Source organism: Lipotes vexillifer, unplaced genomic scaffold, assembly GCF_000442215.2.
Source record: "Lipotes vexillifer unplaced genomic scaffold, Lipotes_vexillifer_v1.1 scaffold483, whole genome shotgun sequence".
Taxonomy (NCBI): domain Eukaryota; kingdom Metazoa; phylum Chordata; class Mammalia; order Artiodactyla; family Lipotidae; genus Lipotes; species Lipotes vexillifer.
The window spans coordinates 267,854-281,810 of NW_006787688.1; the positions used below are offsets into that span (position 1 = coordinate 267,854).

Below are 13,957 nucleotides of genomic sequence, written 5' to 3' on the forward strand. Positions count from 1 at the left end.
CAAGTTTGTTATACGTGACAATGAACAAGCAAATCTGATCTACTCACGTTGACCAAACTCCCCACTGAGGTCCTCTAGCGCTTTTCCCTAAACTAACTCCGGCAATTAAAAGTCCTTCCTCCTCTCCAGCCGAGTTGAGTTCAGTCTCTCTTCTACTACAGGAGTCTTGAGCAGGAGACTGGACCCTCTTGCAATGCAATAGTCTTGAATACAGTCTTCCTTGACACCTTTAACATGTGTTCAGTGCAATTTTGCTTTGCGTCAATTATCTAGTTTTCCTCTCTCTCCCATTTCTGTACCATTTACACATACGTCAATCCCTTGTCTTCATCTATCTCAATATTTCTCAAAAAACTTTAATAAGAACCATGATTTGTAGGTTGCCTCTCTTGAAACCAAAATAAATGAATGAATAAATAAAATAAAGGGAAAGGAGGAATGAGGCAGGTTCCCAGTATGATTTTTGCAAAGGATACAGTATATAAATAAGAAGCTCATTAAGTCATGAGTACTAATTTAATACTCTCATTGTCTAAAGGAGAGGTTACAAATTGTATGATAGTAGGCCTGAGGATGGATTTTATTTGACCTGCTCAGTGTACTACAATTCAGGAGATTTCACATAAATTTTCAGGTTTCTAGCATCTTAAACAAATTGTGTAATCTCCCAACCCTAGATATTTATTCCAGCAAGACAGCGGAATCAACTGACAAAATAGAATAACAGCCTTCATTTAGAGATAACTTACAAAAGATATACCTCAAACTTATTTTTATTCGTTCTTCAAGCTGTTTTGAGCGTGTAATATATTCATTTCTGCCAAATAGTTAAAGTAGTAAATGGCTCCCGATGAAATATTTTGAGTTTCTGATTTCCAGGAAATTTGCACTTTATTTTTCTCAGCTTTATGTCAACAAAACTGATAACCTTTTAGACCACCCAAATTTTATATAGAACTTTAACAAAAATGATTTTCCTTTTTTTTTTTTTACATTTTTCCCATATAATAAAATACATTACTAGCATAGTTTGGTATATCATTTTATTAATAAATTCCCTTGTTTTTTTTATACATTTCCATCTCTCTTTTATTATTTTGAGACAAAAGTGACTAAGGTTAATTCTGGGCTTAATACTCAGTGTTAAATAAATAGTGAACAATTAATAAACAAGATTGATTATAGTTGGTGTGTGTGTGTTGTGTGTGTGTGTATGTATGTGTATGCTGACCCAAACCAGCATGTTTTTAGCTGGCTTTTTTTTTCCTTTCACAGAACACTGGCTTCCAGTCAATGTTCCACTCATCACTAGTTGAATAAATTTAGACAAGTCACTTAAGCCCACTCAGACCTGTTTCCTCACAGTAAAATAAAGAGGCTGAAATACACATACTCTAAATTTCCTCAAGTTCTAAAATAATGTAATGTGGGGATTATCACTATGGTGAATGTTCATGTATCGGGGCAAGCTAGAGTTCTGAAGTGAGGTAGAAACTTGGTTCAGTGCCTGCTGTGCTTCTAATATTTCAGCATGAAATACGATGTTTACTATAGATATTTTAATTATAGAATTTTTACTACAGATTTTTAAAATCAGGTTAAAGATGTTTCTTTCTATTCCATACTTCTACGAGTATTTATCATGGATAGAGTCCAGTTTTATTAAATGCATTTTTGCATTGATTAAGATAATATTCTGTTAATGTAGCAAAATATATATTTCCTAATGTCAAATAATTGTTACATATTTTAACTGGGATAAATCCTATATGATTAGGTTTTACAAACGTGATTTGCTGGCTTACATTTGTTAATATTCTAATATTTACAGTTTTTATACTTACATTTTTCTTGACTTTGGAATATAATTTTTCTTTTTCCTACTGTCTTTGGTATAAAAGTTATACAAGATTCATAAGGCAAGTTGCAGATATTTGTGTGTATTTGTGTGAATGTGTATTCATAATCATTGGATAAATGCTTGCAAGATGATGATTATATGTTATTTTAAGGTCCAAACCACCTGTTTGGCTTGTCAGTAGAATTTAAGTGATTTATCTTATCCAATTTTTTCAATGGTTATAAATATATTCTAGTTTTTTATTAAATTCTGACTCAGTTTGCATAAGCTATAGCATCACCTTTGGAAAACTATTGCCCTGAACTTTTTTTTTTTTTTTTTTTTTTTTTTTTGGGGGACGCGGCCATGGCTCACGGGCCCAGCCGCTCCGCGGCATGTGGGATCTTCCCGGACCGGGGCACGAACCCGTGTCCCCTGCATCAGCAGGCGGACTTTCAACCACTGCGCCACCAGGGAAGCCCTGCCCTGAACTTTTTTAAAATTAAAGTATAGTTGACTTATTATATTACCTTCAGGTACACAACACTGTGATTTGATATTTTTTAAAGATTATACTCAATATAAAGTTATAAAATATTGGCTATATTTCCTGTGCTGTACATTATATCCTTGTATCTTATTTATTTTATACCTAGTAGTTTGTACCTCTTAATCCACTTCCCCTATCTTGCCGCTCTCCACCAGACTTGACCACTCTGGTACCACTAGTTTGTTTTCTGTATCTGTGAGTCTGTTTCCTCCTGTTATATTTGTTCATTTGTTTTATTTTTTAGATTCCACATATAAATGAAAAGATACAGTATTTGTCTTTGTCTGATGTATTTCATTAAGCATAATACCCTTCAGGTCCATCCATGTTGTTGCAAATGGCAAAATTTCTTTCTTTTTTATGGCTGATTAGTATTCCATCGTATATATATACCGCATCTTCTTTATCCATTCATCTGTTGATGGGCAGTTACGTTTCTTCCATATCTTGGCTATGTAGAGATCTCTTTATTACCATAAGGATTAAAATAATTCAGAGGTAGTCACAGTTTTTACCACATTTCCATTTAATTGTCAGTATTTGTAAGTGCAGAAGATGGAGGAATGAGAGAGAACAACAGTGGATTTTCTAAGCTTAATTCACTGGTGACTCCAGCTGAAGCTGTTGCTCTAGATGCCATCTATTTTCACCAAAGTAAATCAACAGGCTTTGGCATCTGGTATACAGCCAGTGATTTGGTGAATGTTTGTTTGCCCCTCTTGACAAGTATTGAAAACACACTAGAAGTTTGAGGTTTATACCTGGCAAGCCCAGCAGTACACCTCCATTCACTGTGCTGTTACAGGCTTGCATCGATCTATGACTCTGTCCACAGTTTAGTCCAAAAGAAACGGAATTGTTCCCATCACTAAAATAATATGAAGCCAAATCATTCTATTTATTGCAAGATCCTAGAGAACAGAAAATATCATAGGATTAGAGGAGACAAATGAATCCCATGAAAATATTGGGCCTATATTTTCATTTCATGAAAATATAGTTTCTGTGCAAAGAAGAGGGCTACAATAGTCTGGAATAATCTGGATATTATTTTTACATCATAGAGAAAGATGATGTGCTATATGCCACTACCTCTTTAAAAGGCACACACCTCTTGTGAGACCTTTTTGGATTTTAGAAGAAACAAACCCTAAAATTAAGGATGTTACACATGATATTTAAGTGTAGAATAAAATTCCATGCTTTAATTTGAACACAGAACAAGAAAAAAGCAAAAGTTCCCATCTGATTCACAGTGGGATGTCAGCAGCTTTAACATTTGGGCCTTATCATTGAGTCGATAGGATTGGTTGCTGTGTGTGTCCATGGACAGGGTATTGTATACACATTTGGTCAGGCACTTATATCTGAACCCTATCAACTGCACGTAGGGTTTTGGCACAAAGCCATGCCTTCTTCTCCAAAGAACTACTGTACTTTTGAGAAACGTTCTTGCTTTTCTACTGAGTCACCCAAGTGATTAAATGCCAAATCATAAAACTCTAGGTGTCTTTGCAAGCAAACCTGCTCAGCATCACCTGCTTCTCATTTGCTCCACTTAGATACAGATTTGCCTGTGCTGAGAAGCACACCATGGTCCTTTAGAAATGCTCTAAACGGCATCAATGATAAGTCAGTCTTAAAGCTAAACAAAGTTGTAGTAGAATTCTCAGCTTGCCTCCTTCTGCCACAATGCTGGATGACAACTGCTTCTAAATCAATCTTGGAATCTCCAGGGGACTTCCCTGTGACCTGTTTATTGAAGTGGGGAATATGTGAACCTGGTTTAGAGAAAACTGTCTCATAGCAGGTACCAGCTTCAAGATGACAGTAACAGAATGATTCCCCCACTCAGTATCAGCCTTGATTAGCACATTTAGTTACTCACTTTGCCTGGAAAGGGAGATGACCTGAGCATGAAATGCTGGATGTTCAGGCACTTGGAGCAAGATTAAGTTCCAATAACAAGGGATTTGGGGAAGGAGGAATGTAGACGCACTCAGAAACGTGCTATTATGTGTGTCCAGTGTGGATGCCCTCCAAAGGTCCCTGGATACAGAGGAAGCACTTGATAATCAGCCACACAATGTGACCCAACCTATGGATGTTGGGTTTCCTCCTCCACAAGCCCATGTAGGGAGTGAAAATTCAAACTTCAAACCTGACAGAGCCAGGACTGTGGTTATCAGTGTCTCGAGGGAAGGTTACTGTATTTTACTGCTTTTGAACATTGACACATGGCTTAGTCAAGCTTTCTTACTTTGCCCCTGGTAGACAGATGTGTGAGTCTTTTCTATGTAGGGTTTATAGCCCTTTCAGGAACCCAGCTTTTTGCAGAGGTTTCAATTTTAACTCCCCATCTCGCAACCTAGAGCCCTCATCCTTTTCTTTTTCCCTGCTTGGGTTTTAAAACCCACTAATCACTTCTGCATTACCTGCCCTTCTCCACCAAAACAGGATTACCTGCCTCTTTCATCAACTTGAGAACCCACCATTCTTGCTCTCACTAACCTCTGCATTGCTGATACCTGTCACTTCCCTTCCTTTCTGGCAGGCATAGCCATGCATTAAAATATCTTTTATCAAATTAATATTTAGTTAGCATTTGTAGGTGTTTTACAGAATTGTTTGAATGTTGCCCTGTTCAGCTGTGAGATGACTCATGTCTTTCCAATATAGCAGACCTTTTTTAACACTCATTTATATTTTATTTTTATTACTAAAGTTTGCCTGTGGAATGTACATAGCTACATAGTGATGATGTGTCTAGATTTAAGGTATAGTACAGATAATCATGGTGATTTTAATGCAGAATTTAATGTGACTTAATAATAAATTTTAAATTGCCAATTTAAATGTATTTGCAAATCAGGAATCTATTGTCAAATCTTACGACTATTCAAAAACAAAATAAAACATGATTACTTAGTTATAGCATATTTTCCTAAAAATAAAATTGTAGGTACTGACATTTATCTAAAATTTGAAAAGTATTGGTCAGTGCATCTAATCTTGAATAACATAGTTATTCTGGCATATTGCTATTATAAATTATTCCTTATAATTTCTTATAGGAAACATGCAGCTTTATAGACTACACTATAACTGCTGTGTAAAATTTGTACTACTCAAGTATATAAAATAGATGTAAACACATACATATTAGAAAGACTAAATGAAGGTCCCTTATAGATTTTTTTCTTAAAATGATGTATCCTGGAATTATCTTGAAAACAAGATTCTTAACACATTAACCATGACCGGGCAGTTTAAAGAACTAAGAGTAAAGGGCAAATAAAGTGCCTTTCTTTTCTAACTAAATATTAAGTTAGCTCAACTTCAACGTTGCTTGAGTTGCAACATGCATTATAGAATACAGAGCTAATTGCTTTAGTGTTTCAACCCTCCAAGCAGTGCAGATGTTATGCAAATGTTTTAGTGCTCATTTTCAGAAAGTAAACAATTGTGGTAAATTTTGCAACGGTATTTTCTTTTTTTGCATTAGCACTAAGCTTTCCAAAATTGTTGCCAGCTACAATGTTAGTGCTCAAATAAATTGAAATTTTTGTGGAGTAAAAACCTGTCAGATGTGGACGTATAATGGATTTTTTTCTAATTGTGAAACACCATTACATTAGAGAGCAGCATGGAGTTAAATAGAACTATTAGTATTATGTAGACTCCCTAATTTGTTGAAACATGTTACTGGTATCCACAGACAACAAGAATTTGTCAGGTGTATCTTTAATAAGTATAAAATACAAACGGGTTTATTTCTTCATGTGAAAATTATACTTAGAGAGCATTCAAGATTTTTCATAATCCTGTATTTATTTTGTGTCGACGACAAAGATGAATTTAGAAAAAAATTCCATTACTAATAAATTCTTATAAAGATGATTTTGGAACTCAATAGCAAACTAATTTGTAATCTTTTGTAAGTATATCATCCATGTGGCTTAGAAATCTGAATCTTAACAATTTACAAAAATTCCTACAGGAAGGTAGAGTGTAAATATTTCTTGATTATATGAATTTGAGAGACAATATGATATTGCTGCTGTAACAAATTACCACAAACTTTAAGGTTTAATTCATTATTTTAGGGTTCTGCAGTTCAAAAGTCCTCAATTCAAGATGTCAGTAGGGCAGTGTTCCTTTTGGAGGCTGCAGGAGAAACTGTTTCCTTGTCTTTTCCGGTTTCTAGAGGCCATCTGCATTCCTTGGCTCCTAGCCCATTGCTCCATCTTCAAAGCCAGCAGTATAAATCTTCAAATCTCTCTCTCTCCTTTCTGTCTTTTGCTTCCATTGCCACGTCTCCTTTTCTGCCTTACCTATTTCCTTAAAAGGGTCTTTGTGATTACATTGGGCCCATCCAGATAATCCAGGGTAATCTACCCAGCTCAAGAGACTTAATCATGGCTGCAACGTCTCTTTTGCCATGTGCAGTGGGTTGAACAGTAGCCTCCAAAAGATTTGTCTACCTGGAACTTCAGAATGTGACTTTATTTGGAATGAGGCTCTTTGTAGATGTAATTAAAGATCCCAAAATGAGATCACTGTGGATTAGGGTGGGCTCTAATTCCAATGAGGAGTATTCTTATAAATAACAGAAACTGTATTAGACACAGAGAGTGGGAGGGGATGGGGAAGGACTCTCCCTCAGATTCCAGAAGGATTCAACCCCACTAACACTTTGATTCCAGACTCTGACCCCCATACCTGTAAGAGAACAAATTTCTGTTGTTCAGAGTCCCCCAGTTCGTGATAATTGTTTATGGAAGCTCTAGGAAACTAAAATCCCATTTAAGGTAACATAATACAGGATCTGGGGATTATAGAATGTGGACATCTTTTAAGGGGCATTATTCTGTCTACCACAATGTGCAAATATCCTACCAAATTTGAGAAATTACTCTTACATTCTGGTGAGTTACATGGTTCTGTTTCTGTCTCATCAGCATAGCAGGATGCTTAAAAGCAATGTCTTCACATTTCTCTTTATGGGTGATAATGATGTGATTGATATTCAAACACAAATAGTTTTAAGTAAAGAATGTTATTCCCGGGCTTCCCTGGAGGCGCAGTGGTTGAGAGTCCGCCTGCCGATGCGGGGTATGCGGGTTCGTGCCCCGGTCTGGGAGGATCCCGCGTGCCGCGGAGCGGCTGGGCCCGTGGGCCATGGCCGCTGGGCCTGCGCATCCAGAGCCTGTGCTCCGCAGCCGGAGAGGCCACAACAGTGAGAGGCCCCCGTACCACAAAAGAAAAAAAAAAAAATTTGGTGAGGTCATATTAAAAGATACATATCCTAGAATCTTGATATACTGGCTCTATAATTTAGAAATATTTGCTATTCCCTTTGTACTGGTCCCTAACTGCAAGAACAATAAAATTCATAGAAAGTAGTTTATTAACTGGAGTTCTCTGAGCAAGACAAGCCCCAGTACCATCTCCAGGTTTTCCTTATGAGTTTGAATTGATTTAGGCAAAGGTCACACTTAACTATTTCTCCTCCATTTGTTTTCCAGAAGCTAATAGTTGCATCTGAAAGGCCCCCACTTTAATTTGGCAGTGAGTTATTACTGAATCTTCCAAATGACTCCACGGTGTTAGATTTTTGTTCACAATTACACTTTACTTAAGGTCTTATAGTAATTATAAATTTCTGTTAAATCTCAGCATGGATCTTTTCCATATTAGACAAAAATATTAATTGATTAGTAGATCAAATAGAATTGATTTGAAATACTATCAATAGCAAAACTGCAGTTGTTATTTTATGTGTTGAATTTGAATAACCCCAAATCAACCATAAAGAAATAAAGACAACCTTTGTGAAAAATGCTTCAACACTGATGTATCCAGTTAGCCAATAGTTCACTACTGGTGTTCCCAATTTAATCAGACATCTTTTCACAACTACCAATTAAGGCTTTTTGTTGGGTTTTAGAGATAATAACTGAAAGCTGGCTACTCCTCATGTCCCCACTTAAGTCTTCAATTAATAATGACATATATACAGGAAAAATAAAGTAAGCTTTCTCACAGTTTAATGTCGGACAATGCAGGTAATTCAAACCGATAAATAGTTTAGCACACTTAGGTATAAATATCACAGACAGAAATAGCCTGAGAATTAAGCATTTAATACTTGTGACTATAATTTCTTGCTGCCTTGAATTTCTTTTCAGAAGAAACATGAATTATAGTTTTCTGTAGATTCTGTTTCTAGTTGTCTGTCACAAGAACATACGGGATGTTATGACTAATTGAACTTAACTGAATTACAAGGGACTCACTGTTTCTCAGAAATGTTATCTGTTGGTCAGGTAGTAATATAGAACAAGCAAGAGAGTGACAAGAGTATTTTGGCAACACCAAATGCTGCCAGAACTTCAGATACTTACTTTTTGGAAGAGAGGTCATCTTGAATTGTAGAGAAAAATTATAAAATATTAGAGTACTTTAAACATGAATGAAATAGACAACATCTACAATGTTACTTTATTTTTCTGTGATTTAGGACAGAAGTTTACCAGAAGTACAGAGCTATTTATACTACTTTAACCCCCTACTGAATATTGCAATGCTTTCCTTAAAAAAAAAAATCACATGAATCAAATACCATGCACATTACTAGACCACTGGACTATCTGCTAATGTTCTTCTATGTCCATAAAAGTACAAACTAGGTATCCACAAGGCACAGTAGTACATAATAATCACTGTTAAATATGTTATTTAATCTGCATTATTATTCTGATACATGATGGCATAATTTTCTTTGATTGAAATAAAGTGTTTCTAATTACATACCAATTTCTTAAAAACACATCTAGATGTATGCATCTTTTAAGCTAACAAGAGTAATCATCAAAAAAGAAGTTGATCCATGCTTACTAATACAATTATTAATAAGTTCAAATTAGATACGAATAACAGTACATTTCTATTCCAAAACACAGGGTAAGAAAAGTGAGTTTACATAGAATTTCTTATTTTACAGACATTTTTTGAGACACTTCCTTTTGAATATTACAGATCTAGAAAAAGAAGGTAAAATGAAAGAAGCATGGAAGTAAGAGCTTCCATGAGGAAGAGGAAGGAGAAAATAAAGGGAAGATAGAAAGATGAAAGGATATAGAGTCATTAACAAGAAAAGCAGGAAGAAAATGACGGTATTCCTGAACCAATAGTGAGTGAAGATTCCATTAAACCCCACAGTACACTCCATTATATGAACAAACGAACAAAACTGAAGCAATCTGATTACTTAGAAAGTGCTCTTCCCCACCCATTTTGCTTTCCATTCTCAGTTCTGTTTCTCCAACTCAGTTGTCTGGAACTACCAGCATCTGCATTACCTGCAAGTTCTCAAGATCCCTGTCCTAAAGCAACTAAATCAGAAACTCTGGGAGCCTGGTCCAGCAATCTGCTTCTTTCTTTCTTTTTTCTTTTATTTCTTCTTGGCAAACTTTCCAGGAGATTCGCATGTGCACTAAAAACCACTACTCTAATCCAGACCATCATCCTGTCTTCCTCAATCTCTTTATGTTCATCAGTTTCCATCCAAAGAATCCAAACGCCATACAAGGCTAAATGAAATGGAGCACAGCAGTAATGTAATGTACCCCCTTAGCTAGAGGTCCAAGACATTAATGAACACATGAAAAAATTAAGGCGTATTCGTTATGTTTGACATTCAACAAATTTTAAGAAAAAAAGGCAAGTGAAATAAGTGAAATGAAAAATTCTCCCACTGGCATGTTTTCATAGTTCAGTATTTGCAAAGACAGGAATCCTGGGACCCATCTTCAATCTGTACTCCCTTCACACCAGCTCTGTCTAAAGTGCCAGTGGAATTATCTTCCTTAGAGTCAGGTCTAGAAAGGTCAACATTTTGTCCAAATTGTTGGGTTCTTCCTGTTGCTTTCAAAACTAAGTATAAATGATTTGGCACTTTTCAAATCTCTCGACTTTTCTACCTTCTACCAACTTTTGCAGCGTTTCTCTTCTCTAAACTTTCCAGCTCATTACTACCCACAGGACTCTGCACTGCCGTGCCTACAACCTCATTCTTGCTATGTTTACAACCACGTACGATCATATTCCCATTTGAACCTGTAAAACTTCTATTTATTTTAACTTCAATTTCATAATCTCCTCTTGCTTAATAAATGTAATCACTTATGTCCTATCTTTATTTTTGCTCCCCTATTTTAGCCATGTCATTCTTTTTGTGTTCTATTCGATTGTTTGCTCACTTACAGTTTCTCTGTATGAATGGTGTTCCAACTTTGACCCCAGAGATCCTTCTTGCAACACTTTATATCCAGTTATGTTTTAGAGATAGGTTGTCCCACCTGGATTTCTGTCATTCATCCATTATTGGATGTTTCTAAAAACCTTTTTAATCATACAAATATTGCTTTACTTTCTCTGTTAATTTGCTAGGGCTGCTGTAACACAGTACGACAAACTGAGTGGCTCAAACAGCAGAAATTGATTTTCTCATAACGCTGGAGGCTAGAAGTCCAAGATCAAAGTTGTCAGCAGGGCTGGTTCCTTCTGAGGGCTGAAGGGAAGGACCTGTTCCAGGCCCTCTCCTTGGCTTGCAGATGGCTGTATTCTCCTTATGTCTTTACATCGTCTTCCATCTAGACCTGTATGTGTCCAAATTTCCTTTTCTTATAAGGATACCACTCATATTGGATTAGAAACCATCCTAATGACTTCATTTTAACTTAATTACCTCTTTAAAGACCCTATGTCTAAAAAAGTTCGCATTCTGAGGTACTGAGGTTTAATACTTCAACATATGAATTTGGGAGGGGAGACAATTTAATTCATATATTCTTTCCCTTAAATTATGCAGAATGGCATAGTGCATAATAACATGTATGAAAAGTGTAACGTAGAGATTAAGACCAATTATTTGGATAGTTTGAGGATGAAAAAGCCTCACTGGTTAAAAGATCATAATAATTAACTCACAAGAACATCATATAGTTTTATTTTTCTTAATAACTTCCCTCTCTTCCAATTTTCTCTATTGGCATGGTTTAAAGCCACAGGAAATGCATAGAATAACATCAAGTTTACACATTTGTTGTTAAATAAAATGCCTTCTTAAGAGCCACTGCAGACCTTTGGCAAATTATTGCTGAGCTGCTGCACTACAGGCACTGAGAAAAATTCAATCAATTTCTGCTATATTCAATTGCAAGAAAAAAAACACAAAAACCTAAAATATCATTCCTGAGTAGGCTTGCTTGAAAAGAATCCCATCATATTTTATAGTGTTGTTGTTTGGCATTATTTCCTACAGAGAATTGGTTTGGATAGAAATAATATGAGCTGAATTATGAAGATTTTTCAACGATATTCTTTGTCATCAGTTATTAAATGATCAGCATTATAGCATGTTGTTTATAAAGTACTAAAAACATTTAAAAATACCTAATACCTTTAAATAATTACCCTTTCTCTGGATAGAAGACAAGATGCTATGGCATATTTTAATTACTAAGAGTGAATCACTTTAACAGATTTATGTAGACCATCTCTAACAAATGTTTAAAGAATATAAAACAGTAGTTTACCTTTGTCATTGAGAAATAAGGCAAATGATCAGCCTTAGTATAAATTTATTTTATTATTTTCTGTAATACATGATTCAAAACTTCTATCTTATAAAACTTTTCAAAATCATACAAAGTAATAAATTGATTAAAATAATTGATGGACTCATTGAATTTTAGATTTATGGAGAATTAGAGATCATGCAGTCCAAAAAAACATGTTTTATTTCAAACAAAGAAACCAAAGACTGTTAAGGTTGACTCCCTGTTCAGTAATGGAATAGGTGCCTTAAAAGATAGAAATGAGAATTTTATATAATTCATCATTTCTAAGAGTTTATAGTCTATGCAAAAAAAGAAGATATAAGTATGTTACAAATTAAATAAGCAAATATAATCATGGCAAAATGAGCAGTTACCATAAATAAGGCATCTTAAATAATATGTATTCTATTTGCAAGAACATGATGTGGGCAAAATTTTTATTGAATAAACATAAATTTTATTTCTATATTATTTTCCTAATTTGGGGAGGGTAAGACATTGGGGTTAATATATGACAGCATGCTTTTTTATGCTGTCTTGGCTACTAAAGAAGTAAATGGAAAAATGTCAGAGCTTTTTATAGTCTAATCCATCCTTACATTTGAAACATATCAGATTATATGGATTATCAAAGGTCAGTGTATTGAAAATTCTTAGGATTGAAAGAGATCATCCAGGTCATCTAGTTCCTCACCAGCCAGTTGCTGACAAGCTTCTCAGTGGCTGAACTGAAAATAGACCATTTGGGTTTTATTTTTCCTTCTGATATGGATATGGGCTGCAAATAGTTGTTTGAATTTGGGGAAGGTCAAATTAACTTCATCCAAAATGCCTTTCACCTTTGTTTCAGAATTCACTTAGAAACCTCTGAAATAAAATACATAGGAATCCCTTACTACCTTAACTCTTCCAGTTGCCGTAACAACTTGTGAAATTTTCCCAAAACTTGATGTCTGCTATAACAAATCGCAGACATTCTTGCAAGGGCAAACATTTAAGTTGTGTGAGTCTAAATGAGAGGCTGCATGGTGAGCTACCGTCACATCTCAGCTGTACTTCTGATGGGATTGCGTCTTCTATTTGTGGTTGTGCATTATCATTCTTATAGCTTCCTCTTTTCTTTAATATTTATTCATTTGTTTATTTATTTGTTCATTTATTTATTTATTAGTTTTGCTCTGCCAGGTCTTAGTTGCAGCACACAGAATCTTCGTTGCAGCATGCGGGATCTTTAGTTGTGGCATGCGGACTCTTATTCGCAGCATGCATATGGGATCTAGTTCCCTGACCAGGGATTGAACCTGGGTTCCCTGCGTTGGGAGCACAGAGTCTTACCCACTGGACCACCAGGGAAGTTGCAGGCTCCTCATTTTTAAGTTAAAAAAAAAAAGAAAATCTTATGTAAAGTGTAAAATCCTGGGAAGAAGGTAGATGAGCCAGAGAAGCCTAGAAAAACTCATTCAATAGAAGAAAATTTGGTATGGAAGCTTATTGAGAGAAGTATATGTCTAAAAATCATAAACTGTGCCATGCATACAGCTTATGAGAGTTTTGCTCCTTCTGGATGTTCTCACTAGGATACTTGAGCACTGTGTACTATTTTTGAAATACTAGATAAACATTGTTTTAGAAGATTAAAAAGCCATAGGCAGGGTGTTTGCCATTTAGAATCTTGATACAGCAGAAAATGTTGTAGAGTCTTTGAAGAAGTGAAAAAAAAAAGATAAAACAAAGAGATTATTGAAGGACTGAGTTTCAAAGCAACTTTCTGATAGTTTGGGAGATTTTAGAGTAGTTCATGACTGTAATTTGAAGGTTGCAGATGAAACAGCTTATGTAGACTATAAGGCTACACCATGTTTTCCTGGTAACATGTTAGTAGCTACATTGCAAAGCAAATATTCTCACTTGATAAGACAGGGCTCTTTGGAAATAAATGAC

General features: G+C 35.4%; 1 non-coding gene across 1 annotated transcript; it reads right to left on the bottom strand.

The window, feature by feature from the left end:
* Positions 1-13,296: 13,296 nt before the first annotated feature.
* On the bottom strand, positions 13,297-13,369 carry TRNAG-CCC (transfer RNA glycine (anticodon CCC)). Its single transcript has one exon. It is a non-coding gene; the product is annotated as a tRNA-Gly (tRNA).
* Between the last annotated feature and the right edge of the window lie 588 nt (positions 13,370-13,957).